The 24,488-nt window shown below is 48.3% G+C and overlaps 1 protein-coding gene across 7 annotated transcripts in view; it reads right to left on the bottom strand.

The window, feature by feature from the left end:
• The window catches only part of CHST15 (carbohydrate sulfotransferase 15), an 87,184-nt gene that overhangs the window by 57,387 nt on the left and 5,309 nt on the right, over positions 1 to 24,488 (bottom strand). The window contains exon 1 of one of the 7 annotated variants that reach the window (XM_054435591.2): positions 10,678 to 10,696. The exons of the other annotated variants lie outside the window; for them this stretch is intronic. The gene's annotated coding sequence lies outside the window, so the exon portion shown is untranslated. Of the gene's footprint in view, positions 1 to 10,677; positions 10,697 to 24,488 lie in introns of those variants that run through there. 7 annotated transcript variants of the gene reach the window in all.

Genomic DNA, 24,488 nt, shown 5'->3' on the forward strand with positions numbered 1-24,488 from the left:
TCTTTTGCAGAGAGGTAGAGCAGAGAGGGGAAGGGAGAAGTGAGAGGCAGCGATACAGCGTATGAATCAGACAGCTGAGCTTCAAGCGTTGTTTTGTGTCCTCAGTGCTATGTAAACATGATAATAAAAAAAACTTGTTCAAAAAATAATAAGTGGATCTTGGCTGAAGCACAGTCGTCTCCCACAAAGCAAATGATCTATGGTATGAGAAATTAGTAACCTCTCTGAATTAATCGCAGAAGAATGGAATCTTTCTCATAAAGATCTGGAAAGCATTCAGGCCTCATTATGAAGGCCAGGACTTTTTTGCAGATAGCAGATTTCCTCCTGGGCTAAAACGAAATCTCAAAAAAAAAATGGACTTATAAAAAGTCATCGTAGCTGACTGGTTCAAGCTGACTGGTACAATCAAGAACTGCTCTGGTTTCTGTTTCAGAAAAATAAATATTTGATCAAAGCACGCAGTTGTTCAGACCTGAAGTCATTTCAGAATAAGTAAGAATTTTGCTCGATGCGATCAAAGTGCCTGTGTGATGGCCTCCCCCTCCCCAAGGCCTTCTCCATCCTTGCAAAGGTACAGCAGCGGCCACGGAGCAGAACGCAAGCCCCTGACTTGGAGTCCATGGGGATTCAGGGTGCGCAGCGTAGGCACAGCCCTGGCGTTGTGGGGCTTGCAGCCCAGGAGACACCACGCGATCATGAAACAGCCACACCCACTCTGTGACTTTGGGCGGGTCCCCCAACCTCTGAGCCCCTCCTTCATTGCTGGGCTGTACCTGGGAACATTCAATCCCCCTTGCAGCACTGTATCCCCCCTAACCCCACCCCTGACCTCCCACCCCTGCTGGCTGCCTTTATCTTGCTGTCTCTGTGTGTCCATCTCTGCCTCCCCCAGGCTCCTTAGCCAGATCCCATTTTCCCCAACACCACTGGCCCTGCTAGACACATTCACTCTTGCTCACCCTTCAGATCTCAGGCAAGGACCCCTTCCCTGAAACCCCAGACCACACTGGCCCTGCCCTGATCCTCCAACTCTTCCCAGTTCCCTTTTTTGTGTGTGCTTGTCTGACTAGCATCTGCCTTAACCAGCTGATAGTCTTATCAGCTTTGTGAAGGCAAAAGAGTCTCTTCTTTTGTTCACTTTTACAAAAAAAGTCCTGAAGAAAATTATAAAGGTAGGCAGGCAACACATATAAAGACATAGCCCAGTCATAAAGAGAGAATGCCCAATACATGTTGGGGGCGGGGGTTGAATTTAAAATTTGGGCTGAGCGCGGTGGCTCTTGCCTGTAATTCCAACATGTTGGGAGGCCAAGGCGGGAGGACGGCTTGAGCCCAGGAGTTCAAGGGCAGCCTGGGCAACATGGCAAAACCCCATCTCTACAAAAAATTTCAAAATTAGCCAGGCATAGTGGTGGTGCCTATAGTCCCAGCTACTTTGGAGGCTGAGGTGGGGGGATCTCTTGAACCAGGAGATCCAGGCTGCAGTGAGCCATGATCATGCTACTTGCACTGCAGCCTGGGTGACAGAGCAAGACCTATCTCAAAAAGAAGAAAACAGTAAATAAATAATAAAACTTGGTAGGTTTTACAATTCTGCCTCTAGGCTTAGTCTCTATGTCACTGAAAACCTGTTTCTCCATGACTTTCAGGCGAATTGTTGTCACCCAACCCTGCTGTGGGACTGCTGGGGTTGGCCCCAGGCTTCACTGGCCCTAGGGTTCCCGACACCCACAGAGAGCTACTCCCTGCCCCTCCCCCCTCAGTCCTGCTGGGAGCAGACACAAGGGTGATTCTGCGGGCCCCATTACGGCATCTCATTCCCACCAACCTCAAGAGCCCCTTCCTGCCTCTTCCAAATTAGCTTTCACCCTTAACAAAACATGCCAAAATGATATGTCTCGGTAAATTATATGATTCTTATCTGTGGCCAGAAGTCTTGTTTTTTCCGTTTTGTTTTGACCCATTCTCAGTTTCGTATAACTCTTTCAGGCAAATTTCTGCACCCAGAAGATATAATTTTTCAGCACATGCCACAAAATCCCAGGTACTGAGCTCAGGACAAAAGAAGGGGGAAAAAACCCCTCCTCCCTTTTGGATCATTTTCATTCCTTTCCCGTAAAGGAAACTTGGAAACATTTCAAAAGCATCGAGTATTCGGAATCAACTAAAAACCCGAATTCTTCTTTTTGTCTTTTTTTCTTATTTGGTCCCCTCAGTCACTTTTTCCCTCTTCTACCCTTCAGAAAAGACAAAATACCAGTTACCTATCTAATTAAATGAGTGCCTCCATTTAATCAATTTGAGAGATTCACTGGGTTTTATGGGAGGACTAGATTTGGGGGTTTAAAAAATTATTCATCAAGTTACAGAGTGTTGCGCTAGGAGAGCTTTGAGTGTCGACCAGCTAGGGGAAGGGGGAGGAGGCTGAAATGGAAAGAAAGAGACGGATGTTTCTCAAACTTCTTTAGCTAACACACTGTGAGTCTGGGACTCGAACCCAGGGCTGTCTGTCTCCACCACCACCAAGACGTGTTCTGTCACTGCTTCTGCATCTATTTCTGGGACTGATACACACCTCCTCTTATGTAACTGGCTGGGGGAAAAAATAAAAAACTAGTTTACACGGTCACAAAGCAATTTGCAATTATCTTCTTTCTAAATATTCATAAGCTGGGATTATTTTCCCCTTTGGATGACAACACAGTCGATGACATCGCTGGAAAGTCTTTGGTTGACTTAGTTTTTCTGAGGTTTTCACACCCAAAACCTTGAGCAAAAATGAAGGATGAAGAACAAATCCCAAAGGTGCTTTTCCTTAGATATGGCCAAAAGTGTTCACCTTACAATTTAAGCAAGAGGTGGAGACCTTTCACCTTAGGATGGGAGCACCCCCACCTGGGCTGCCATGCACCTCCCTCCTGGGGAGGTGGGCTCCAGCCCAGCCACAGCTCATTTCCTGGGCTGCGTCTCCCTGTTCCCCTGACCAACCAAGCCCAACCCAGCCACGGCTTTCTGAGACAAAGCCGGGACTTTTGGTGACAGCACATGCCTTGGGCTTAGCCTCCTCCTTTTGTCCCATTCTTCCTACCCCTACTAGGACCTGAGCAACCCCCAATGGGCTCTGCAGCTGGGGCAGAGGGGCCATTTGCACATTCCAGAGCAACTGGCTGCACTTAGCACTGTGCTGGGCATGCAGCCCCATCTGAGTGACAAGACAATCGCACTCCAGACTCCACATCCTGCACTTAATGCTGTGAACACCAGGACTTCTGCAAGCGGCATACTTCCAAACTCCCTTAAAAGTCTCTTTGGGGATCACAAAGAAGAGATTAGGAACATTTTTCAGAGCATGAAGCCCAGATATTTATCATCCATGGATATTTTCTGGCCAGTGATTCACATTCACATCATTCGTGGAAATCTCTGGCATCTACTGCACTTATTCAGACCAATTTGCTCAGTAATTAGTGCGGGCGCACTTCTGTCCTGCTTCCTAAGACGTGCAATCCAGTTGGGCATGGAAGCCGCTAGAACAGAAGCTCAGATCCAAACTGAAGCACTTGAGAGATCACGCTGTTGAAACCTCTCATCTCCCAGATAAGGACCAGGAGCAGGCCATCTGCCCCAAACCGAGGCTGACTTTCAAGTCTGATAAACAGGGAAGTTGGAGACTTCTTCTGCATGTTGGGCAATTAAGCTTATAACTGGAAGTCTGAGCCCTCAACTACCTTCAGAAACAGATTTAGAAACAGACGGTTTTTGTGTTTTTGGTTTTTTTGAGACGGAGTGTTGCTCTGTCACCCAGCCTGGAGTGTAGTGGCGTGATCTCAGCTCACTGCAACCTCCACCTCCTGGGTTCAAGCGATTCTCCTGCCTCAGCCTCCCAAATAGCTGGATTACAGGCGCCCACCACCACGCCCAGCTAATTTTTGTATTTTTAGTAGAGACGGGGTTTCACCATGTTGGCCAGGCTGGTCTCGAACACCTGATCTCATGATCTGCTGGCCTCGGCCTTCCAAAGTGCTGGGATTACAGGCGTGAGCCACTGCGCCTGGCCTGGAAACAGAAGTGAATATCATTTCCCCCAAGTAGAGTTGGGTTTTCAAGTTTCATTAAAGGTTGTGTCTGAGGGCGCAAAGTGAAAATGATACATTGAGGCAATTATCCAGATACTTAATGTCAAATTACCAGAATCTTTGCCTTAATTAGTGAAATAACTGAAGCAAAAAATGAGCATATGGCTAATTCCAGGAATAGCTGGCTCGAGCTCCCACCTGCTCCGGGGGTCAGAGGCAGAACCAAGGGATGGTGAAGCCAGTCCCCACGCTGCAGTGGTTTACGTGCTGACCACTCGGGAGCACAATGGCGGTTACCAGGACATGGGTTGTCTAGACAGCTGGGGTTCTCATCCTGGCTCCACGGCCTGACACTTAGCCCACCTCAGTTCCTTATCTGAAAAATTGGGATGGTGTGACAATATGTAGTGTAATGGAGCCCCAGGGAGGACTGAGATGCTCCATGGGCAGCACCAAGCAAGGACAGGGCACCTGGGAGGTGCTGGAATCGTTGGCAGTGCTCCTCATCATGGTAACCATCATTGTCACTGTTATTCCTGTTTCCACCTGCTCTTTAGCTTTTTAGCCGATGGGCCGGGTACATGTCCGGTCTGGTCTGTGTCACACACTTCCACATTTTATTCCAGCGTCTCCTGGAGGGCTGGCTTGCTGAAATGCATCCGAAATGAATTACTTTGCTGTCTATTGCAATAACTAGTCCTTCATATTCAAATCCAGAAAAAGATCAAAACACATATATTTTAATGTCTTCTAAGTCCATTGTGAAAAGCATCCCTATGCTCTTATTAAAAATTCTGCTTTCATCACCTGCCTTAATATCCCTGTTCTTGAATTAAAAAAAGAAGTCAGAAAGACAGAGGAAAACAGTTATTTTTAAAGTAAGACCTTGTCTTGTGAATAACTGTAAAATGTTCTATTTTAATAAACACAAATTTTCAAACAATAAAAAGGGGATCATTTTTACTTTAGAATGTTCCGCCTTATGGTATTTTGGGCCCTAAGTATACAAAGAAAGCATACAAGGAGATAATCCAAGCTAGAAAGTATCAGAACATGCTTTAGCATGTCTCTGTCTGGGCTAAGCTGGGGTCAGATGTGAATCAGACAGGACTAGGCAGGATGAGAACGGCCTCTCAGGTGAAGAGGACAGTCTCTTGTCTCTGCACAGACATCTATCGGCTTAGCATCCCTCCCCAGAGGCCTCTCCCAAGGAGGAGTTCTATGCTGCTAGGCAAAGTTGCAAACTCCCACAGATCCACATTCCGTTTGAGTTCCTACATCCTGTAGTCCTCCTGAATATAGAGAGGATGGGTTCAACTGACTTCTGCAGGCTCAGCTCTAGTACAAATCAGTGCCATACAGGTCATAAATATAGCCAGAAAATTCAAGAGTCTTGCAAAGTTCAAGTTAGTCCCTGTTGTTTGGCAGACCCCCCCACCATTGGTGATATGGCACAGATGGAAATGGGGCAGAGGCACCAAGAACAGAGGAATATTGCAAGAATCATCGGGGCCAGGCTCAGGGAATTTGGGACAGGGAGTCCAGGGTCTCTGGCAAGTCTCTGAGTCATCAAGATGAGTGAGCCTCAAAGGCCGCACAGAGGAGAACCACGAACAAGCAGTGCCGGGTGCAGGGCTCGTGGCCTGGGGAAGGCTGAACAGGGATGGATAGTTTACGGTTTCACAGTTTTAAAAATTTGAGTCACTGACTTTAAACAGGTGAGGCAGAGCAGGGGACCCAGAAAACAGGAACAGTGCTCCTCCAAGAGCCCCTGCCATAGGACACCTGGGCAGAGGCCAGCCTGAGCCTGGACCTTCCCAGTCAGCCAGCTTATCCCTCGAGAAAGGACGCAGATTTCTCTCTCATTGCCTGCCTTTAACATTTCTGCACTCCAGGCCCGACCAAACCAGATTATCCATTAGGTTCCATGACATGTGGAATATAATGAGGGCAAAGAAGCCACCCCGAGATGGGAGTTCCCCTGAATCTAAGGTGCCACTGTGCCTCCCTTTAGCTGTAGGACTTTGGACAAGTGGTCCCGCCCATTTCCTGGGGACATGCAGAAAATGGTGATGTTCCCCCCCTCCCCCAGCATGTTGTCAGGAACAAATGATATAGCCTGGCTGTGTGAGTGCTTTGTAGAGAGCACACAAAGGACAGGATTTTTCTTTGCAGTGGAAAGTAGTTGCAGTATTGTCCAAGAAACAGTTGCTGGAAAAAAAAGAAAAATCTGCACTTACAGATCTAGAGTAAAAACACAGTGTAGGTCTGAGGTTCCTAGCCAGTCCCGAGCCAGAGGCCCCTCTGGGAATCTCTCTCAAGGGAAATGCATATGCCCACCTACAGGGATGTCACTTCGGGAAGGTCAACACAAAGGCCATATTTGACCATCAGATTTAGGGGGCATGCTCCAAATGAACCCATTCAATAAAGTGTTTTTTGTTTTGTTTTGTTTTTGTTTTGACACTGAGTGTCGCTCTATCACCAGGCTGGAGTGCAGGGGCTCCATCTCGGCTCACTGCAACCTCCGCCTCCTGGGTTCAAGAGATTCTCCTGCCTCAGCCTCCTGAGTGGCTGGGACTAAAGGTGCACGCCACCATGCCCAGCTGATTTTTTTTTTTTAAGCAGAAACGGGGTTTCACCATGTTGGCCAGGATGGTCTTGATCTCTTGACCTCGTGATCTGTCTGCCCGGGGCCTCCTAAAGTGCTGGGATTACAGGAGTGAGCCATTGTGCCCGGCCCTCAATAAAGATTATTAAAGCCCTACTCTGTGTAAGGCCCAAGTGTAGAGCCCTGGGATGCAGCAGTAAACAAAACAAGTCCCTGTTCAGCTGCATCTCGCAGGCTGGTGGGGAGGCTTCCAGAACCCAATGAAGAAGAGGGCAGATGACCTCAGACGGGCTGAGCGCCATGGATAAGAACCTGCCGACCCACTACCCGGCTCACCTGCAAGTCCCTGCCTGCCACAGCCTCCGTAGGCTGCCCTTCACGGCACTGTCTGCGGGGTCTCCTCCAGAAACAGCGGAGCAAAGGCAGGAGGCAGAAATAAAACCTAATTTGCTTTCTGGGCCACATTCCTGTAGCTTAGTATTTGGCGGTGCTCTCTACCCCACTGGGGTAAAGAATTCAATTTGATTTGATTTGATTTGATTCTAATTTAAAGGCAGAGTTCTCACCCTGACCAGCAGCAAGGCCATGTCCCACTTGTGTGAGATGCAGTGCAGCCCAGGGTGAGACGTGCTCAGCTCTCTCTTCCTAGCCCAGAGCGTTAGAGAAGATTCTCATTTTCTAAAGGCACTACCTGGAGGTAACTGGCAGTTTCCTTCTTTGGGCAAGGTACCCAAGGAGATGGACAGGCCAGCCAGAGCCCAACGGACCCATCACAGGTTGCCTTGTGGCCATCTGTAGCGCCAGGTGTGCCATCAGCCTGAAACCCTGCTCCCACGTGAGCCAAACAAGGGGCCACAGCCGGGGCTTCTCTCCTCTCCTCCAACTCCCTGGCACTCTGAGTCGAAGTCCAGCAAGAAAGTGCCTCAGAGCAGCCCTGCCCAACAAAAACAGAGTGTGAGCCCATACCTTGGTTAAATGTTCCAGGTGAAGTTAATTTTCACGTAGTTCAACTCGAATAGACCCAAACTAACCACTTCAACATGTAGTCAGTATAAAAGTTATTAATTAAAAATTTGCATTTTTTTCATACTAAGTCTTCAAATTCCAGTGTGTATTTTACACTTAGGTCCATCTCAATTTGGATGCTACATTTTCATCTGAAGTACCTTAGCTGTATCTAGATTTCATAAGACTTAGAGTCGGAAAAGGAATTATGGACCCAAGCTGTTCCAAACATTCTTAAAAGTTTTCTAATAACTGAATTAAGTATCTGCTTTTAAATTTAAATTAGTTAAAATTAAATGAGATGTAAAATTTCCATTCTTCGGCCGTCCTAGTCACATTTCAAGCATGACCCTGTGGAGCAGGAGACACAGAGCTTGTCCAGCTCCTCAGAGAGCCTCCTGCACGAGGCTGCTCAGGCCAGGAGCTCCTGGAGCGTGAGATCTGTTTCTTATTTCCTCCATTCCTCTCCTTACCCAGCCTCCCATCAAAAGGCCCTGGGAAGTCACTGCTTCCCCAAATTGAATAAAACTCACCTAAGGCATTTGTTACAAACAGCTTCCAAGCCCTGCCCCAGATTTACTGAATCTACTTGGGGTAGGGAAGACAGCTGGGCAATAACCTGGCCACAGGTTTTCCTTCCTTCCAAGTCTCCTTTATCCAGCCACTGCCACTGTTGTGAGTTACAAATTTGACAGAGCCAGGGCAGGACACACACCCCAGCTGGGGCTCTGCTGCTCAGGGACAGAGCCCCAGCTTCTTCTACTTCCTGCGTGGTTGGGGAGACTCTTCTTCTACTTCCTGCGTGGTTGGGGAGACTAGCACACCTGCATTCAGCATTCTCGTGAGCATGCAGGAGGCTCAGTAAATGTCAGCTGCCTCTTCCCACTGCTCTGGACCCCTCATCACACCAAACAACAGCTTTTGGCACAAGGAAAGCTCTTTCTCCATCTAGAACACCGGGTTGGAAGTCCAGAGGGTGGGTGCAGAACCAGTTGGTTCTGAGACTAGACTGATCTACAAATAAAAACCTTTCTTGACTGAGCCATTAAATGGTGGCAGCTCTCAAGCCCTCCCAAGAGAAAACCCAGGCCATGTACCAGGCCAGCCACTTTCATCTCAAAGATGAGCCTGGAGGCTTTGCTTCATTGCATGCAGACACCCAAAGCATGGAGACTAAAATGCTGAATTCTGGGCTCTTCTCAGAGACCAGCCAACCCCATCCCCAAGTTCAGAAACAGACTGGCTTCCAGTGAAATGTGACCACGTGGGCAGAACCCCAGGAGGGACAGGGGCATCTTTCTGGGGCATCCCAGAAGCCTTCTCTCTTCCAGTGCACCCATTCAATGTAAAAAGTGCCAGCTGTTATCCCCCGGGGTCTTCTCTTTTTGGGAACTTGGGCAGAGGACAAAAGGGAGTCAGTCTCACCTTACATTTTTTCCGGGCTCTTATTTCATCTTTCCAGAGACTCATACGCTGCTGATGGGAATGGTAAATGCGTACAATTGCTTGGAACACTGGCATTATCTACTGAAGCTGGGCATACTAATTCCCAAAGACCACAATTCCACTCCTAGCTACGTGCCCAACAGAAAGGCATCCATATGCTGATCAAAAGACATGAACTAGAACGCTGATTGTACTATTTGCAGGGCCAAAAACTGGAAATCACACAGTGTCTACCCACAGTAGAACGGATAAATACAATTCAGCTGTGAAAATGGACAAGCTTCACCAGGGAAGAATCTCACAGATGTAGCACTGAGCAAAAGACCCAGATACAAAGGAGAACCACACACGATTCCAGTTAGAGACAACACAAAACAGGCCAAACACCTAGGCTGCGGAAGTCAGGATAGTGGTTTCCCTTGCATGGGGGCTGAGAGGTGGTTAATGACCAGAACAGAGCCCAGGGGTCCTGGGGTGCTGTCTGTATACCTGATCTAGGTACTGTTGCATAGGTGAGTTCTGTTTGTGAAAATCCATCAAGCAGCACACTTAGGATAGATGCTCTTTAATGCATGAAGGTTATACTCCAATTCCTTAAAAGTTCACCAAAAAAGAAAGCTAGATACATGGTGGTAAGTTTCTGCCCCATCAGAAACCAAGGAAGAGGCAAAGGGCACAGCAGCCATTCGACAGGCGCATGAATGAGCCAATGCAGGCTGGTCCTTGCGCCTTGAAGGCGAATGTTCTCCCATCAGATGACGCCCATTTCCTTTCAGAGGCGCCAAACCAAAGCTCCTCTGTTCGTGCATTTTAAAATGGTTAACAGAGCTCATAACCACTTAGGGCTTATTTTACGACCCGCCTCTCAGTCAGACGGCTAATGACCTCCAGTTGCCAGGTTTGATGGGTTTCCAGGGTCTTAAATGGCTCCTCCCGGGTGGACTAGGCCAGGAGGCTGTAGATCCTCCCCAGCCACATCCCGGGCCTGCTCAGCTTGGCAGCAACCTACGGGCTAGGCACACACAGGGCAGGGGAGAGGTCTCAAATGGGGGCTTTAAAAGAGATATTTTCCACATAGTGTTTTTAGCCTCTTTCCATAGAAGACTTTCTCAGGGCAGAAGTGGGTGTGATCAGCGCAAGCTCAAGTCACTCCTGCTGCACCCCCAGGGAAGGTAGCTTGCTCTCCCTCCCGGGATCTTTCCACTTCATCTCTGCAGGGCCAGTGCCCCCCCGGCTGGGAAAGACACCGAATCCTTGCACTGATGCCATTAGACAGTTTCTACTTGGCAAGTTGCTTCAAGAATTTCTCAAATCTCTCAGTAGAGACAAAATCAGCAAGTCCCTGGAACCCTGGAGGCAGTGAGCAGGAGACACTAAACAGTGTGCCACCCGACTGCAGAGGGCACAATTCGGGTGGCAGGTAGGGGCGGGGGCCTGGGTGGGAGCATCGCCCAGTTGTGATCATCAATCCAGTCTCTAGAAACAAGGATTCTAGCACATTTTAAGCCTTAAAATGAGACCTCACTGGGTACTTACGTAACTTCCCCCTGCACTCCCAACACCTTCGCCATGTCTGCAGTCTCTGCCTCCTCTCCCTCCCTGCAGGTTCCTCCATTATGACCTGGAGCTCTCCAATGCAGTCCACGCCTCTGCTAGACCGGGCTCACGGCATCAGCAAACTCGCTCACAGACCACTTCCCGTTCCTGTCCCCAGCTCATCACAACTGAAATTAAATGATCCTTTGCCTAAGTGTTTCCACCTCATTCACCTCCTAGACTCTAACCTTCATGAGGACAGGACTTGGGCATGTCTCACTCGCCATTGCCTCCCAGCAGCCAGAGCTGACTTTCCTTCTGAACGCAGCTGTGCTAGGCAGGGGGGGTGCAGTGTGTGGACAAGACAGACAGGCTCCCAGCCCCGGCGGAGTTAATGATGTTTTGCACGGAGGACTGTTTCAGCACGTTCCTCTTTTCATGTTTCTGTTTCTCTTTTGTGTATCAAGATTTTTCCCCTAATACTTTTAAACCAGATTTATTATTCAAGTTCTCTCAGACTCCCACATCAGGTAATACAAATATTGTGAAGTTTTTTCCTATTATTTTGCTTTTGAAAGTGAAAACAATGACTGTGGATAGCTTAATGGGGAAAATAAATAAAGCCAGCTTTTGCTTAAACATGGAGGTGCTATGTTTGTTATTTGCTGAATAAGTTAAGAACAGGCTGTGCATCCCCATGGTGGGGAGGGTACAATCCCAGACACCCAGGAACAGCACAGACCTCCCTCCACACATCTGAGGCTCCACGGGAGCAGCTTTGGCCTCCAGCACTGCGGGCTTCCTGCCCTGCCTGTCTCCCCAGCCAGGAGGTATAAAGGATGGTTTCTTTCTTTCTTCAAGTGTCACAGCCTATTCAGGCCCATCGACTTGTGACAATGAGAGGAGAGCACAGCGTCCCGGCTCCCTTTGAGCTCACATCTCCAGTGACCTCTGTACAAACCGAGGACAAAGGGAGGAAAATCTAGCGGCGGTGCACAGTCACTCCCCCGGGACGCTGCTCGGAAGAGATCTGACTTGGGCAGCTCTCTCCTGATGTATTCTGAGCACAGCATCCACCCCCCACACTCCCTTCCAATAAAAAAGTAACTTTAATGCTCATTCAAGAACCCCTCTTCCAATTTAAAACCTGAAAAGTCCTGGCTCTCCTTGGCTAGAACCTCCCCTGTCTTTGGCAGCCGGCCCTGGATGCTCCTCTCTCCCTCTCCACTGGCAAAGGGGAAAGGGCAAATCTGAGTCTGGGCCAGCCTGCAGGGAGGGAACAAAGAGTCAGCACAAAGGAGTCCCGGGCCCTTCCAAGCCTCTTGCTCCAGGGAGAGATGCTTCCTGGGAGGGATTTTATTTCCTTACCAAGATGCCCCCCTCAACTTTCCAAGGTGGCATTCTCCGGGATCCAGAATAACAAGGATGACCTACAGTGGCCCCTAAAATCCTAGACTGTCTCCAGGAGCTTTTTACTCCACTGGGAGGGGCAGAGCTCACAGAGAGAGGACATCAGGGATGAAAAGCTAGGGGAGATGGGCTGCCCCTCTCTCGGGACTGAGCCACAGAGTCACGACAGACACACACATTAACCACACAGAGGTACTGGAGAGTCACTGTGTGTCACTCTTTTTCATTTTACAGTGAAAAATCACCAGGATGTGAGGCTTATACACACACATAATGTAGATGGGTTTTGTATTCCGGTTTTCTCTTCTCAAAGCTGAGCTGTCAAGTCAGTGAGTTTCATTGGAGAATGTTGGTCCTTTTCCCTGTCTGTTCTGAAGAGCCTAGCAGTAGACTGTCCCAGATTCCCGATGCGTGGAGACTGAGAAAGCCACATGAAATTTCCCCAGCAGACCAGGCTGATGGCTCCATGAGTTAGTTGATTCAGCTCAGCGGGCATTTCCTAAGCGTGTGCTTGGGTCAGGCCTCCAGCCAGACCCCTCCCAGCACACCAAGGTGATTCAGCTGCAGCCCGTGCCCCCAGGGAGTTCACAATTCACACAAGTTGCTATAAATCACACTGGTCTAGGATCAGCATCCTACAAGATCCCAGAGCCAACTCCAAGGACGTGGACCCATGGTCAATCACACAGGGCCCTTTGCTCAGAAACACCCTATACAGGATGTATTGTTCTGCTTTCCCTATTTTTAAATTCTTAATTTTTTTTTTTTTTTTTTTTTTTTTTTGAGACAGAGTCTCGTTCTGTCGCCCAGGCTGGAGTGCAGTGGCGCAATCTCGGCTCACTGCAAGCTCCGCCTTCAGGGTTCACACCATTCTCCTGCTTCAGCCTCCCGAGGAGCTGGGACTACAGGCGCCCACCACCACGCCTGGCTAATTTTTTGTATTTTTAGTAGAGACGGGGTTTCACCGTGTTAGCCAGGATGGTCTCAATCTCCTGACCTTGTGATCCGCCTGCCTCAGCCTCCCAAAGTGCTGGGATTACAGGCATGAGCCACCGCGCCTGGCCAATTCTTAATAATTTTTAATATGCATTTCATGTTGCACTGCATCTTGCAAATTATATAGACGGTCCTGGAGATACCTAAAAAGTTTTCTTATCAGGATTAAAGGAGAGTGAGAACACACCCAGAGTGCTGTTCTCATTCCTGGTATATGTTAGAGCCAAAGAACAGATACTTAGAGAATGGCATTCCGCCTCAGGTTTAAAGCTCATCTTGGGTTTGAGCAGAGACCTTTCCTGGGGCATGTCAGAATGACAATCAGAATCTTACATTCTATACCAGGGATGAGGATAGCAAAGGCTGTTTCCATGAGCCTGTTTATCATAAGTCTGATCTTGAACAGTATCTTCTCTAATGCAGCTCTGCCTGATGATTTAAAAATATGGGGCCCTTTAATTCATCACACTAATGTGATTACACATTCATCCCCAGAGTCCAGACCATCCCCGAGGCACTCAAGCAGAGGCCTTGTCTGTCAAATTTACGAGCCGAGGCTTACACTCTTTCAGCCCCTTTAAATGGGAAAATCTTTACCTTAGTTGAGTGATGAGCTCTGTCCACCACCTAAAGAGAAAATTAGGCCCTCCAACCAGTGCCCTGCTCTGTTAGTTTCTGCAACTCATCCCCAAGCCTGCGCAGTTTAAATACCATTTACAAACAAGCTTAATTTTAACCTTCCTTTGTGGAGAATGCAAAATCAATTAAGTATATGCTGATAATGCCCTCGCATCTCGTTCCGGTGGCATCTCACAATTAATGCTGCCCATGAGGCCGAGCGTGAGCAGCTCGCACAGTCCTCTGGTTATTACGAGCCTCACTCGGCTCTGGAGTTGAGCGCAGAGGGAGGCAGGCACAGCTCACTACATGGGGATTCTCTCTCTTTATAAAATCAGCTTGTAGATGGTTTAATTAAAATACACCAGAGCATAATTCAATTGGAATTGAGGCTCCCATCAAACCAAACTAGGCTGCAGAAATTTTACCAACCTTAAAAGCACCTACAAGGGGCAAGGTATAAATTTCATTTGGATGTTGCTTGGGCATTTCTAGCTCTACAGGTAGAATTGTTTTCACCAATAAAACCACCTGCACTCAGAAATGGAAGGGACACGGCAGATCTCACACAAGCTTCTTGCATTGCAGGTAGAGAAACAGAGACTCAGAGAAGTCAGGATAGCCCCAGGGCACAGAGCAGTCACTGTGCAGGCCTGAGCCAAGGAGGGAGCCCGGCAAGGTAAGAACAAGCAGTCTCTGACTTCACGCTGCCTATATTCCAGGCCCAACTCTATCATCCAGCTGCAGGAATGTGGGCAGGGTGAACTCCTCCGAACTCAGTTCTTACATCTGTAAAATGGGGATGTTAACTGTATCTACCTCAAAGGTTGCTGAGTGTACGAAATGAAATAAAATAGATAAAACCTAAAGCATGCTAAGTACTCAATGCAGCTTGGTTTCCATTATCAGAACTCCAGCTCCCCTGGTCTGTCCTATGAACCAAACTACTGTCTAAGGTTCTTTATCTCTGAGAATCTCTCAGATCTGGGGTAGAAGTTTACCTGTGTGCACGCATCAGAGACGATGCACCCATAGAGTGCCATGTGGACCTGTGGAACCTGTGAAATTCATCCTCCAGTATTTGTTGAACTTATGGAAACGAATTTTAATTGATTGTCAATTGGAAGGGATTGAAACATCCTCTAAAAGACAAACAACAATGCTAAAGCTTATGAAATTCTAAAATGCTTCTAAAATGCTGTAGATCCCTAGGTTTGATAAGAAAAATAAGGTCTGCAGCTCAGTTAATGGTACTGTACCAGTGTCAGTTTCCTGGCTTTGATCACGTCTGAGGGTTGCATAAGATGTTCTCCCTGTGGGAAGCTGGGTGAAGGGTACACAGGGACTCTGTACTATTTTTGCAACTTCTTGTGAGTCTGAAATTATTTCAAAATAAAAAGTTAAAATAAAAGTATGAAGCAGCATATAGGAGTGCCAACAGATTATGGGGACTCTGAACAAGCGTTCAGCATATCAATACAGCCACAGCTTCCTGGTGTGGGCCTCACATGACTTGGGAAGAGATGCTGAATGAACAACTGGAATGACTCTAAACCAAACTACTCAGAAAAAAATATTTCTCTTATCTTTCCATTTATTAAAATGCAGAAAAATTTATGTTTGTCCACCATTTAAAAATTAGTCAACAACATAAAATGGAGATGTATATTACTGTCACAAGTACTGATCAGTATTTATTGGGGAAACTTTGCAATGTGACAAAGGATCACTCTTAAGGATGTCTGGGGAGACCAGAAATAGATTTAAAGTTTATGAAAATAACTGATAGACACAATCCGTTGAGGCCCTACTGTGTGTCAGGTTGACCAGCTGGTGTCTTGGGTGTGGTTTCCACAAGAAAGCCTGGCATTAACACGTCATTAACAAGGACGGACTCCATGTGGTATGGAGCAGTCCAGGAGTAGACAAGGTTCATTGTCCTGATGCAGGACCTGGGAGGCCAGAGTGCTGCCCCATGGAGACCATGGTTACCCAGGTTAACAGCAGGACCTGGGATGGAGAGGCAGCCTGGGGCCCACTCCCTCGCAGGTAGGGAGGTGGCTGCAACAAGAGGACAACCAACAGCAGGGCCCTCAAGAAACAGAGGTTCTTACTGACGAGGGGACAGAAACAGCTGGAGGCAGCACCAGGAGGGAGGAAGAACTTCCCCTTAAGAGGGCTCAAATCCTGAGCAAGGGCCAGGTCTCTGTCACAGCCAGGGCCGGAAAGCAATGCTTAAAGAAGAGGCCAAACCAGCAAACAGTTTTCCATGCCTCATCCCCCTCCAAAGGGTTCCTGCTCCAGGACCTAGGCTGCATGGAACTGTCACCAAATTCAAGTTAACGGCCTGTGTTCACCTTTGGGCATTCACAGTCCTATTTCGGTCTTGTTTTTATGAGTGTGGTTTCAGCTGCCCACCCCAAGACGTCCCCCCTCGAGCATGTGCTTACATAAAAATAACTCTGCCTCCCCAGCCAAGCCCTTAGTGAGAGGACAGGGACACTGGGGTTTTACTTTGCTTTTTGCTAGCCCTGTTTTCTGAAACTCTGCAGCAGCTGCAGGCCAGTGAGCATCGGACAGGTGTTCTTTACCCGGAGATGGGATGGGGAGAAGGCAGAGCTGCAGATGTCAGTGCAGAGGATACAGAAGAGAAGAAGATCAACCCAGGCGTCCAATAAATGAAGTCTCTTTCTCCCGAGCATAAATGAATCCCATCCCATCAACAGGTTCTCCCTTTGGGGTCCTGGCACTGACTGTTCCCTCCTTCCAAGCATCACACAGCAGCACCCTCTGACCATTCAAGAATCAACGGAGATGTCACCTTCGTGGAAAGGCCTTTCCCGCCCACCAGCTGGTCACTCCAGCACATGGCCCTTATGCCTGTCTATTCTCTGATATTTGCGACCTTGTCTGCTGCCTGTCTCTCTCGATGAGGATATGCCGTCTGCTGCCTGTCTCTCTCGATGAGGATATGCCCTCTCCATGAGGATATGCCCTCTGTGAGCACTGAGATCCTGTGTGTCTAACTCACTGCTAGATCCCCAGCTCCTAGGACAGCATGGGGTACACAGCAGGGCCTCAATAAAGAGTTCTTTTCACTGGAGAGTGACTCTCAAGAGGATGTGCAGAGCCTGTTAGAAGAGTTGAAGACATCGAAGGGCCAGGCTCCCAAATGTTCTTCTTGATCAAAGCTGAAGGACTGGGGCAAGTCACTGACTTCTGCAGGTCTCTGTTTCCCCAGCTATAAACAGACAATCTGAAAGACACTCACCATCCCTGCACTATGGGTCAAAGTTTTCATTATTCACTATACTCTTGCCTGTTTTCCTTTCACCCATCTGTCTGTCCATCAGTCCAATCATTCTTTCCCATGGACTAGGCCCTGGGGATGCCACCTTGAATAAGACACATTTCCTGTTCTGAAGGGACAGATAACCTTCCAGTGGCAGAGACAGAAGGGAGGCAATTCTGCGCTGGCCAGCTATCTGTCAAAGGAGACTCCTGGGCCACAGCCCGGGCCACTGTGGGGATGAGAATGGGGTCCTTCCCCAAGAGAAAAACAGATCTAAAATTCCACCACTGCTACCAAGTGATGAACAATGTGTGTTAGTTACAATCAGGGAATCTGAACATGAAACTCAAAGACAGTCACAAAGTCTCATCACAGATTGAGGACAAATGAGGCTCATTCCTGAGACCGCTGTGCTAATTATCTGTCCCTTATCTTTGCCATAGGAGAACTGGAAATTCTCATTAGAAGAATGATTACAATCACTGCTAAGTTCCCTTGGTGTTTCTTAGCTAAAGAGCTTAACGAATCCAGGTCCATGCATGCACACACATGCACGCATGCACACACATGCACGCATGCACACACACACAAATGCCCAGCATCCATCCCCAGAGATTTGATGTAACAGAGCTGATGTAGGACCAAAGTGTGTGCATTTCTTTCAATAAGCTCCATGAGGGTTGCAAAGCGGCGCCCCTGATTTACAGCAAGAGAGTTTCTGCCGAGTTTACTTCTTATTACAGCTGTAAAGGTGCTTTAGAATATCAGTGATAACAATGAGATAGATATCCATGAGGATTTTAATAGAACTTTCCTAAGCACAGAGAACACTCCAGCCACAAAACACTTTTATCTACCTCATCAGAGCTAAATGGTGCCTGGAAACATAAACGCTGGAAGGACCAGCCTGAGGACACAGCCGCCCCGTGGGACCACACCCCCAGGCCATGCAAGAAACCTGGCCCAGGGAGATCTCCCGGCCTGGCCTCCACATATTTCTTTCAATGCTTTCACCCAGTGTACACTTGAAAAAATAACTTCCTAATGTATCCTGGAGTCACAATTACAGCCCCTTGCTTATGGGCTTGGCCAGATCAGATAAAATTTCATTCTCTAAATTGGTTCCTAATTTAATTATTCCCCGGATAAGCAGCTGGGCCGCCCATCACTGCAGGGGAGAAAGAACTAGAAAGATGCTGGCGCCACAAGTTGCAGTTCTTATTTGGCTGCTGGTGGATGGGGAGATGTTCTGGTTCTTGGACATCAGGTGGACATTGGATGGACAGACAGATGGGTGAAAGGAAAACAGGCAAGAGTACATTGGATAACTGAAAACCTTGACCCATAATCACACAAAAGAGGGCAAGCTAACCACTGTCTGTTCACCCAACCCACCTTAATCTGCTACCCCAGGCCAGTCAAGAAGGCAACCTGGGGTTTTAGTAAGAGTTTAGGAAGAACATTTGGAGTAATTGGATTGTAACTCCAAAAACCTGTATTCAATCCTGTCTCTTTATGCATGGCCTCTCTGGCCCTCAGCTTCCCCATCTATAAAAAGGGGCTGAACCACGTTCGCCTGAAGGCCTTTCCAGCTCTAAAATTCAGACAATTCAGTATCTCAGCCAGGATCGCTGACAGGGGGATCGGGATCCCATCTAAGAAGAAAGCCTTTTCTAGGGCCAGGGAAAGAGCATTGTTTAAAAAAGGAATCTTAGTATTAGAAGAAAGTGAAAACATCTCATAAAACATAACCCTAGAAACGGAAACACATGTCCACACCCAAAGAAGCTTGTACACAAACGTTTATGGCCACCTCATTCATAAGAGCCAAAGGTGGAGACCACCCAAGTGTCTATCAATGGACAAATGGATCCATGAAACTGTGGTCTATCCATACAATGGAATATTATTCAGCCACGAAAAGCAAGGAAACACTGACGCATGCCACAGCATGGATGAACCATGAAGGTTACACAGAGTGAAAGAAGCCAGTCACAAAAGACCTCATTCTATGTGATTCTGCTCATACGAAAGTCCACAAGAGAGGAACTGGATTGGACAGAGACAGGAAGTAGATTTGTGGTTGCTCAAGGCTGAAGGGTACATGTGGGGGAATGGGGAGATAAAGGGGTGATAGCTAAGGGATACAAGATTTCTTTCTGAGATAAAAAAAGTTCTAAAATTAGCTGTGGTAGTGGTTGCACATATCTGTCAATATACTAAAAAACATGGAATTGTATAATTCGGGTGAATTTTATGGTGTGTGACTTATATTTCAGTAAAGCTGTTAAAGAAGAATAGATTGAACAGGTTTTTCAAAAGTCTGCTTTAGGATTTTTTTTTAATAAATCAGTTGAGAACTTTGAAAGATACACATGCATGGCTTTCAACACTTCTGCAGCTTCCTAAGTGATCCAGTGGGTGACTTTCAGTGAGCAAGTCTTCTCAGCCTTCCACAAACCAAAAAAACTGCTGACTCAAAAGGGGGCAGGCCTGCATTTTTCTATTGACTTGTTTCCATTTTAACGGCCAAAAGCAATTTATTTTCTACCACTCAAATGGCAACTGAAGCTTCATCTTCTTTTCAATACATCATTTTTCTTCTCTGAGCCAAATTTTATACAATGAAAAAGATCCCTGGATTTTCAATTGTCGATAGGTGAGCAAATGATTTTTTCTTTTTCTTTTTTTTTTCTTTTTTTTGCCTGGAAGATGTTTCTGAGGAGGAGCTCACAGTCACCCAGCTCCCACTCTTCTCTTCTGCACATCTCCTCATATCTAATTTCTCATAGAAACTGCTATCAAGTGGGTATAAATAGCTTTTCAAAGTTAGGACGACACAAAATGTCAGGCTGATACTGTTCTCGTTAGTCGGAGCGTGCTTTCTTCCCCCTCATTTATTCCCAGTAATAACTTTCTTAGGCAAGTTCAGCATGTCCTAAAAGCAGCTATTTCCTCTGACTTTCACTATAATGCACTTGGATCACTGACCTGATGCGGCATGGGACTCGGCCTTTCTGGAACATATTTTCTTTATTAAAAACTGTGACGGATGATGAGAGAGGATCACGCCACCGTGGGTCAGGCTGGAGATGACCACAGGCGAGGAAGTGGTAAGCCTCCACAGTTCAACACACCCAGAGCTCAGAGGAAGACGGTCCCTCCCAAGGCTCACGGTTTCTAAGCCCACACAATGTTTCTGAGAGGGTGTCCAGGCAGAGAGATGTCAGACACTCTGAGGCTCAGGAGGCTGCACCTTTGCAAGGCAGAGCTAGGGAAGAAAAGACAGAAGGGTCCCCGCTGCTCCAAGGAGTCCAATCCTGAGGCATCAGTGTTCAGTGGGACAGAGGAGGAGCTGACCCTCCCAAGGGCAGGGGCCATGTGCTGGCTGTGAAGCAAGGACAAAGGAAGCCCTTGGTACCTGCCTCTTGGGGAGTCACAGCTGAGGGCCCAGGACCCTCCTGGCTGTCTTCTCATCTGTCCTTCATCCTATTATGAGACAAGAGGGAGGTTGCCAGTTGGGGGCCCACCTGCATTCGGTCCTCCCCTGCAGGCCAGCTGACCTCCACGGCCCAGCCTTCTCCATTAGAACCTCTGGGCCAGAAGGTGTCCACTGAAGGCTGCCCAGAGAGCCTTAGGAACAAGCTCCCCCATACCAGGGGCAAATGGCCTGCCCAGCTCCTGCTGCCCCACCAAGCCCCCCACTACCGAGAACGGGCCGAGGCCAGACCAGAGACGACATCCCACCCACAGTAAGGGATTAACAAATCACCTGGGTTGTCCTTCATAGAAAAATTAAAGCTAAACAGCCCCCAGGAATCCAGTGGAGGAAGACACCACACAGAGGCCTTCACAGTTCACCTCTGAACTGGACATGAGAACTTCCTGCTCCCTCCAGCAGACCACAGAAAGGGCACTAAAACTCCCGAACATCTTCCTAGAGCAACAGCAACTCCGAAGTCAAGTGTCTGGTTACGTGACACAGAGGTCAGCCAGCTGCAGCCAAATCCCCACCTGGAGGTCCATGAAACCAACAACAGAGAAGCCAGGCCCCTGATGATACCAACAAGATCTCGGCCAAAACTCCTCCACCCCAGCGCCCTGGGCTGCTGCAGCTACCAGGCAGAACCATCAGAAGTGTGTGGAGAGAAATGCAAGCCCTCGGCCCACACTCCCCGGGGCAACCCTGCTTTCTTGTAATCCTGGTGGTTCCTTCCATGCACAAAGCAAACAGGGTTTGGTGTGTACATTTGGAAGACTCTTTACATACACAGGTTCACAAAGCAGATAAAATTAATCCTCAGTAGACCCATAGTCTGATTTGGGGTTTGGAAATTATAGTCCCTAAAAATACATGCCAGGACATACTTTATATTTTTAATGCAAATATTTACATTCCAAACAAAGGAGCATGGAACTTGAAGCCAAGCTATTTATACCAGCTATAAGAAACACCAGCAGCCTCCACATTTCTCGCCTGAGTAGACGGCTCCGCTTATATTCCTGAAACAACAACCAAATTTCCATAACATTTTCCCCTAAGGCTCTCAAGACACAAAAAACTGGGGTCACTACGTTTTAATAGCCCCAAAACCTAATGCCAGGAAATCCAAGGTTATTCCATTAGACTCTCGACTCCTTGGGAAATTGAGTGACAAGTGTGAGCTCTCCTGTACCACACTATCAAACTTAGGGTTCACATAAAACCTCCAGGAGAAACTAGCCTTTGGAAGAATCATTTTTAATTGATGCATTAATGCAACACACGGCAGTCACTGGCCACTAAGTGAGAGTCCAGCTACATGGATGTGCCGTGAGCCCCAGACACCCTCCTCCTGAGAAGAGGCTCATCAGTGTGGGAGAGCAGACTGCACCCAGGAAACTAGAGCCCAGCACAGTGTGGGACAGAGTCAAGATTGAGAAATACAATAGAGGAAAACTGCAGAAGCTCAGAGGAGGAAGGCTCCACACCTGGATGGGGGAGGGAGGTACGGGGAGGAGATAGCAAGAATGACTGGCAAACGCTTCCTGAAGGCAGTGGGGGTTGGGGGGGGGTTGATGATGAAGTAGGCAGATGTGGGGGCTCCCCCTCTCCAGTGGCCGGTGGACCCAAGTGCAGCAGGTCCAGGCCCAGCTGGCCAGGCGTCTCGTTGCGAAGACAGAGCCAGGTCTGGTAGAAGCACAGGCCCTGTTGGGGGCTGGGACCAAGAGAGAGGAGGCGGAGAAGCTTCTCCAGGCCCAGGCTAGGAGTCAACCACTACCTCAGCAACCTGTGAATTGCGTTCAAGTTAGAATGTGACCTTGAGATCCATGGCTCACCATTATCTCAATCATGCTCTGCCAACAAGTAGGAAAGAGATGTTCTTGAATTTAAAGCCAGATTATTTCCTAGAGCAGACAACAACACCTATTTGACACACTGTGGCCACCTCTACCAAGTACGTACCTAACAGATGCCATTGACCACCCTCTAACCATGGGCCGGGCACGGAGCCCAGCACATCATATTCCTTGCCACGGGGCGACTCTTCCCCACCACTCCAGATGTTTCCTTCCATGAGGAGGAAGCTCCCCCTGTGTAACTTTCCTGTTGTCTATACCTGGTGGTTTCTACACCATCCCAGGAATATGGAAGGAGGGCCTGGACATGACAGCCCAGCCCTGCTTTTCCTCATGGGAAGGAGGCCCTTTGCCCTGCTGGGAGAGGCTCCTCCAGCTCCGCAGGCGATGGGGTGGGCGGGTCTGCCTGACCGCCCCTGTTCCCTACTTCCTTGCCCACTGGTTCAGCCACATTCTCCAACAACAGCTGCAGTCGGGAACGGCCATCGCATGCGGATTTCCACCTGCCTTCCTCCTCCTCCTCTATCTCTTCATAGGTTTAGACCTCGCCCAGAAAAAAGTGGTTCCATGTGGGGAGCTCCCCTGAACCCTGAATTGTGCTATTTCAAATACTCAAGCCACCCAACCAGGTAGAGATCATTAACCCCATTTTACAGATGGGGAAACCGAGATGCAAGCTAAGCCACTTGTCCAGAGTCACAGTAATGGGACGAAGCAGCACTGCATGAACTTGAACCTGAGTCAGCGTGGATCCCAGGATCAACCTACTACCTGCCCTGCCCCACCCAGTGCCTATGAGATCTAACACCTGGGCTAAAAGAGTGTCCATGTCATGGGCGCCAAACATTTGGCTGACAAGAAACGTGAAGGTACAGGTGAACTTACCGCCATCAGCATGAGTGAGCTGCCAGGGGTTACAAAAGGGAACACAGCTGCCCAGACCGCTTTCGTGGAAGGGTAAGATGATACATCTTACACCTCTCTCGACCTCTTAGACTCTGAAATGCAGGCTCTGGCCTCCTAGCAAAGGTGCCATGGGCCCAGTCCCTCGGGACAGCTACCTACAGGGACACAGAAAAGCAAAAGCAGGACAGAACCTCCCTGAGATAGATCCAGGGCCACCCTGGGAGGGATGGGATTGCCACTTCTCCTTGTATGCCTTCCCCCTTGGTGGCCACACCACTATCTTTTTGACCACAGGGAGCAAAAGGGTCTGGCAGGGGCGTATTCCATTTCAAGAGAAAATGCTAAGCCACCAAGTTCCAACCTATTGTCAGAAAAACATAATTGTGCCTGGCCTGTATCTAATTATTTGCCCATGTTGGGGTATTTTCCAGGCACCTGGGTGCCTGGGCTGTCTGTTTCAATATTTTTACCACAAATGCAATTCTGGAAAGTGTCCAAGTTTCCATTATAATGATACCCTCTACTTTTGAGGATCTGCCAACCTTACTTTCTTCAGAGATCTAAAAGGCCTGGGCCACGATAAGTTCTAGAAATGTAAAATAGGCATCAGGGAGAGCCTGCCGAAGCCAGGAGTCCCCCCCCCCAGACCCCCTCTGGGCTCTTTTAAGCTGAGAGTGGGGCGAGATGTAACATTCACAAGCGAGCTACACCAGCACAGTTCCACCTAGAGCCGCGTGGTCTCCTCTCTCTGGTTAATTGTATCAAATATGGGCACAGCCGAGCTGCTCCACAGCCTGGCTGCAAGGTCAGCTGAAGGGTCTTGAAGGGTAGCTGTTTACCAGTGTTCTCCTCATACAGAGGAGGAGACAGAGTCCAGAGAGTGAAGCCACTAACCTAAGGAAACCTAGCTGGAGCCAAGGCTTGCAGGGACTCCTGCCTATATCCTTTGAGGTAGAATATACTGGAATCAAATATGGAGACATGCATGGTTAGGAGCTCCGGGGCTGAAGAATATCACCCGAGCCAGTGTTTACTGAGCACTTACTGGATGCCAGGCACTGTGCCAAGCACTGGCAGGTATTAATTCTTTGAAAAGACACCCGCCCTCAAGCCAGGGGGCGAAGTCTTCCCAGAACACTCCAATCTCAAAGTCGCTACCCCGGGCTCCTGCTGCACTTTGCCAAGCCCCGTAAGGTGCCTGTCAACGGCGTTATATAACTCTGACTTGCACGAGCTCCACCTCGCCCAC

The sequence above is a fragment of the Pongo pygmaeus genome, chromosome 8 (assembly GCF_028885625.2).
Source record: "Pongo pygmaeus isolate AG05252 chromosome 8, NHGRI_mPonPyg2-v2.0_pri, whole genome shotgun sequence".
NCBI classification, from domain to species: Eukaryota; Metazoa; Chordata; class Mammalia; order Primates; family Hominidae; genus Pongo; species Pongo pygmaeus.